Source organism: Hevea brasiliensis, chromosome 8, assembly GCF_030052815.1.
Source record: "Hevea brasiliensis isolate MT/VB/25A 57/8 chromosome 8, ASM3005281v1, whole genome shotgun sequence".
Classification (NCBI taxonomy): Eukaryota; Viridiplantae; Streptophyta; class Magnoliopsida; order Malpighiales; family Euphorbiaceae; genus Hevea; species Hevea brasiliensis.
In genome coordinates, this window is record NC_079500.1 from 53,373,158 (window position 1) to 53,379,466 (window position 6,309).

A 6,309-nucleotide genomic window follows, 5' to 3' on the forward strand; every position below is an offset into this window, starting at 1 on the left:
TACCACATCTACAGTAACATGAATAGTGACTGTGATTGCGTATTTGAATTAGTTCTGGTCATAATTTGGGGTAGGTTCCTTCATGAAAGTTGTTTGTCTATGTCTTAACTTTTTTCTGTAAAAATTTCAGGTCAATTGACCAAATCTACGGTGAGTTATAGCCAAATGAACAGTTACTGTTCTTTTGGTCATTTCTACAGGTGCTGTTGCAGGGTGTCCGGATTGGGGCCAACTTTTGGTCCTCTTGCTTTGGTCTTTTGGGCATGGTTTCTTCAGCAAAAATGTGCCATTATAAGTCTAGTTTCATATCCAATTAGCCAAACACCAATTGGACCAACACAGCCAAAGTTATGGCTGTGTAATTGGACTAAAATCTCAATCACCATTACTGCTGTCCCTAGGCAGCATAGTCATTCTCTTTGCCAAGCTATTTTTCAGTCCATATTATGGTCAACTTACCTAAAATGGTCACTAATTGACCATTAAAATGTTCTCTAACAATTTCATAAGCCAAGTCAATTTTTCACTTCTCAAAACCCTAATGTCCAATTCAAATTACTCATAAAACTTAATTAGCATACTAATTCAACACCCATGCATATTCATACCTTAAACATCATTTCTAGCCACTCTAAGTTCATTAAAACAATCAACTCATCCTTCCTTAGGGCTGCCAAAAATTGAAGATACCCTAACATATATGATTTACTTCAAATTCTTATAATTTCTTATCTTAAAATGATGCTCTAACAAGGATTAAAGAAGTGAGAGTGAAAGTATAGCACTAACCTCACTTAGGAGCTTTTCAAAAGCTCAAATTCTTCACTTTCTTCTCTTCTTCTTACTATCAATCTTCTTCTCAAGGTGAAATAATTAATTTTTGTACTTAGAGGGTAGGGAAATATGGTGGAAATGATGGAAATCTAAAGCTTGAAAAAGCTTTAATGGAGGGTGGCTATGGGACTAGGTTTCGGCTGCAATGGGAAAGAGGGATGGCTGCTGCATTTTTTTGTTATTTTGGTCTTCTTTTAGTCTCTTTTATTTGTTAGTCAAATAGTTGCTTAATTGTGATTGGTTGGTAATTTTAAATGACATCACAATGATGTCATAAATTGCATATGATGTATTTTTCTTTTCTTTCCTCCACTACTCATTTTCAATTTAATTTCTAGTAATGTTTCTTCATATTTTATGTCATATTAATTATTTACTTATCTGGACAAGTTGGCCAAAAATCACCTCTAAAAGCGAAATGACCAAAATGCCCTCCGTTCGGCTCAACGGGTCAAAATTGTCTGTACCGATTGAAATATTTTTTTAAATATTTTCTTGGCATTCTAATGCCATAGGAACCTCAATGACCCTTCTCTGGAGTCTTAAAAATTATTTTATAATTTTTCCCCCTGGTCTAGGGCTCCTCGTTGCGAGAACCGCAACTTCCCTCTGGTTACCCATCGCTAGGGCACCGGCTCGTTTAACTTGGTTGTATTTTATTTCAAAAAATTTTTACTAAATTTTTCTTATTAATATTTGAGTTAATTATGGTTCCTGACTTTAGTTTAAATATTTTTCCGGACATTCTAGTCCGACCGACATCGTCACCGAATAAAGAGGATGTACGGAGTGATTACCGGGAGGGTGTTACAACTCTTCCCCTCTAATTTAAATTTCGTCCTCGAAATTTACCTGATGCAAACAGTTGAGGGAACTGTTGCCTCATCGTCTCTTCACTTTCCCAAGTTGCCTCTTCGGTGTTGTGGTGCCTCCATAGCACTTTCACCAGTGGAATTTGCTTGTTCCTCAACTCTTTCACTTCCCGAGCCAGGATCCGTAGAGGTTCTTCTTCATATGTCAAATCCGGTTGTATTTCAATTTCTTCTCTGGAGATGACATGTGAAGGATCTGAGCGGTATCTTCTGAGCGTAGACACGTGGAACACATTGTGGATCTTGTCCAGCTCTGGTGGTAAAGCTAGCCTATAGGCCACTGGACCCACACGTTCGATGATTTCATATGGGCCAATGAACCTAGGGCTCAACTTACCTTTCCTTCCAAACCTCAATACCTTCTTCCATGGTGACACCTTGAGGAACACTTTGTCGCCAACCACATATTCTATTTCTTTTCTCTTCAGGTCGGCATAAGATTTCTGTCTGTCTGAGGCAACCTTTAAGTTGGCTTTGATTGATTTTACCTTCTCCTCAGCCTGTTTCACTGTGTCCGCCCTACCGCTTGTCTTCGCCCAATTCAGTCCAGCACACTGGAGTTCTACATTTTCTCCCATACAGTGCTTCATATGGGGCCATTTGGATGCTAGCTTGGTAGCTATTGTTGTATGCAAATTCTGCCAGTGGGAGGTATCTATCCCAACTTCCCTCGAACTCAATGACACAACTCCTCAGCATATCCTCAAGGACCTGGATTAGTCTTTCTGATTGCCCATCCGTCTGAGGATGGAAAGCTGTGCTGAAGTGGAGTTGTGTACCCAAGGACTCATGTAACTTCTTCTAGAATCTCAATGTAAACCTTGGGTCTCGATCAGATATGATGGAAAGTGGAATTCCATGCAGTCTAACTATCTCACTGATATACAATTCTGCTAACTTTTCCAGTGAGTAGTCACCCTAATCGGCAGAAAGTGTGTCGACTTCATTAACTGTCCCACTATCACCCATCTCGCATCATGTTTCTTCCGGTGAGAGGTAGACCACTTACAAAATCCATGGTGACCGATCCCATTTCCATTCGGTATGCGTATAGTGTAGCAAACCCGATGGAACTTGATGTTCGCCTTGACTTGTCGACATGTCAAGCATTTAGTCACATAGTCGCCTATGTCCTTCTTCATACTGTGCCACCAATATTGGAGCTTCAGATAATGATACATCTTTGTACTTCACGGTGCATAGCATATACACCGGTGTGTGGCTCTTTAGAATCTCGCCTTCAATTCCCCATCATCTGTACACACGTCTTCCTTTGTAATACAGACACCCATCCGCCTTCACCTCATAGTCGCTGCTTTTCCTCCGAGATTTTGCTCATAATAGCCATTAGCTTCTCATCTACCTTACGCCCATCTAAAATCTGTCAGAGTGTTTGGCCTCACTTGCAACTCACCAAAATAGCTCCATCTCGAATCAAAGTGAGACGGGCATTCAATGATCTCAAAGTGTGATGGACTTTCTGCTCAAAGCATCAGCAACTACATTTGCCTTCCCAGGATGGTAGTCAATTACACAATCATAGTCCTTCAAGAATTCAATCCATCGCCTCTGTCTAAGGTTGAGCTCCTTCTGGGTTGGCAAATATTTTAGACTCTTGTGGTCTGTGTAAATATAGCACTTTTCACCATACAAGTAATGCCTCCATATCTTCAGTGCGAAGATAATTGCTGCAAGCTCTAGATCATGGGTAGGGTAGTTCTGTTCATGTGGCCTTAGCTGTCTGGAAGCATAAGCGACCACCTTTCACTCTTGAATCAATACACACCCTAACCCATTATGAGAAGCATCACTTTAGACCACAAAGTCCTTTCACGATCACTGTTAGCACACTGGTGCCTCACAACATAGCCTTCAATTTCTCAAACTGGTCCGACACTTGTCATTCCAAATAAATCGACATTCTTGTGTAATAGCTTGGTCATTGGAGCAGCTATTAAGGAAAATCCCTTCACAAATCTTCTGTAATACCCAGCTAGCCCCAAGAAGCTTCTAACCTCAGTTGTATTTCTGGGAGGCTTCCATTCCATCACTGCTTCTATTTTCTTGGGATCCACCCTAATCCCATCAGCTGACACTATGTGTCCAAGGAATGCTATCTCATTCAGCCAAAAGTCACATTTGGACAACTTAGCATACAACTCCTTTTCTCTCAGGGTCTGCAGAACAATCCTCAAATGCTCATCTTGTTCTTCCCTGGTCTTGGAATACACCAGAATATCATCAATAAAGACCACTACGAACCGATCTAGGTATGGATGGAAGATACGGTTCATAAGGTCCATAAATGCCGCTGGTGCATTTGTTAGGCCAAAGGGCATCACTAGGAACTCATAATGCCCATACCGGGTCCTGAATGCAGTCTTGGGCACATCTACATCCTTCACCCTCAACTGATGATACTCGATGCGAGATCAATCTTAGAAAATACTCCTGCTCCCTTCAACTGATCAAACAGATCATCAATTCTAGGCAATGGATATTTGTTCTTCACAGTCACTTTATTCAACTGCCGGTAATCAATGAAAAGCCTCAAAGTCCCATCCTTCTTTTTCACAAACAGCACTGGAGCTCCCCATGGTGACACACTGGGGCGTATAAACCCCTTATCAAGCAACTCTTGCCAGATTTTCTACCTCTTTGCGGTGCAGGAGCAAGTCTGTCTGCTTGTGTTGGAGTAGCTGTAGTAGTTCTGCGTGGACAGTTCTTCAACTGATGCTCTGTTGACCCACATCTTAAGCAGGCACCAGTCACTCTCCAACACTCCCCCTTATGCCACTTCAGACAGTGTGGACATGCAGAAGATGCTGGGGCTGGTCCCCTGAACCCCATCCCTGGAGAGCTGCCCACTGATGGTGTGGACTGACCTCTCCTAGGGGTGAACTGTGGCCTGGGCCCCTGAGACTGACCCTGTGGCTGAGCTGAACTCTGTGCAGGTGGACCCTTGAACTTCTTCCCAAATGCCGGAGCTAAACTAGACTGACCTGGGCCCCTCTTCTGCTGTCTCTCTCTTCTGGTCTGTTCACTGATTCTTACTTTTTCAACCTTTATTGCAGCTTCCACTAACTTGGTAAATTCTGTGATTCCTAAGGCAGTGAGCTGGATCTTGATGTTGTCATTTAGTCCCTCTTCGAATCTCTTGCACCTTTCAGCTTCATTAGGGACTATCTCCCTTCCATAACGGCTCAATCGGACAAATTCCTTCTCATATTCAGCCACTGACAACTGTCTCTGCCTCAGGTTAATAAACTCTCTTCTTCTCTCTTCTAGGTATACAGTACCCATATATTTCTTCTTGAATTCGGAGAGAAAGAAATCCCAAGTTCTGACTTCTTGCACTTCATCGACACAGTGTCCCACCATTCGTAGGCATCATCTTGCAACAGGGATATGGCAGCCTCTAGGTTTTACTCTGGGGTGCAGTGGAGTTGTTTTAAGACTCTGCCCATTCTGTTCAACCAATTCTCGGCTGCAACAGAGTCATCTTCTCTCTTGCCGAAGAAATCCACTGCCCTAAACTTTCTTAGCCTTTCCAGGTGTGATTTCTGCTGTGGAGCTGGTGGTGGTGGTGGTGCTGGCATTACTCCGGCCATTTGTCTAAAGAAGTCGGCCATTTGTTGGAACATGGCCTGTGGAGGCTGAGCAGGCTCTACTTGAGCTGGTGGAGTAGGTTCTCCCCTACCCCCAGTCTCAGCTGCTGCAAGTGAAGCATGACTCTCCACTTCCTCCTCGACTGCTCTCTGAGATGAAGGATCCATATCCTATTCAAAATAAGAAAGACAAACAGATCTGCATTAGTGTCACCTCGACTCTTACAAATGCAATGCATGGTATGGACTCAATCTAGTTCCAGAAACGCCTAAACCGTGCTCTGATACCACTAAATGTGACACCCGTGCACTGTATACGATATACGAGTAAGTAATGCCACACGGTGTACCGGCACACTCTAATATACCTTAATTAATTTTCATCATAACTTTGAATATAACTTGTAAAATATAACTCATTTAAGTCATTTATTGAAATCATAATTTATTTGAGATTCCGAAAATTTTAAAGAAAATCCGGCAGAGCACCGACTAAAAATGGAGAAAACAGTTCTTCGGAACCTGTGAAAAACACTTCCAATAAACAAATTCATTCATTCTCAACTCCAATATCATCACAAAACTCAATATCAAGATCTCAACATTTCAATTTCAATTCTCATTCATCCATCACATGTGATGATCAGATATAAATCACAAATAAACATTTACTTTTCCATTCACAAATAGAATTTTCATAATTTACATGAACATTAATATACATTACACAAGTTTAATTACATATGAGAAAATCAAAATTTATTACAGAGTGCCAAAATGACACCTAGTGTCCTACCAATGCACTGCAGAAGTTGAGGTGACACGGACACTGTGCAGAACTGCAGGATGGATTCACCCAGTCTGCGGTCTACTGGGCTCACGATCTGTATCTCCAGTACCTACGCGTGGCAAAAGCAACGCGCTAAGCAATAATGCTTAGTGGTGCAATAATATAATAAAAGAAAATAGCAGAAAATAAATATGTATAGAATGTG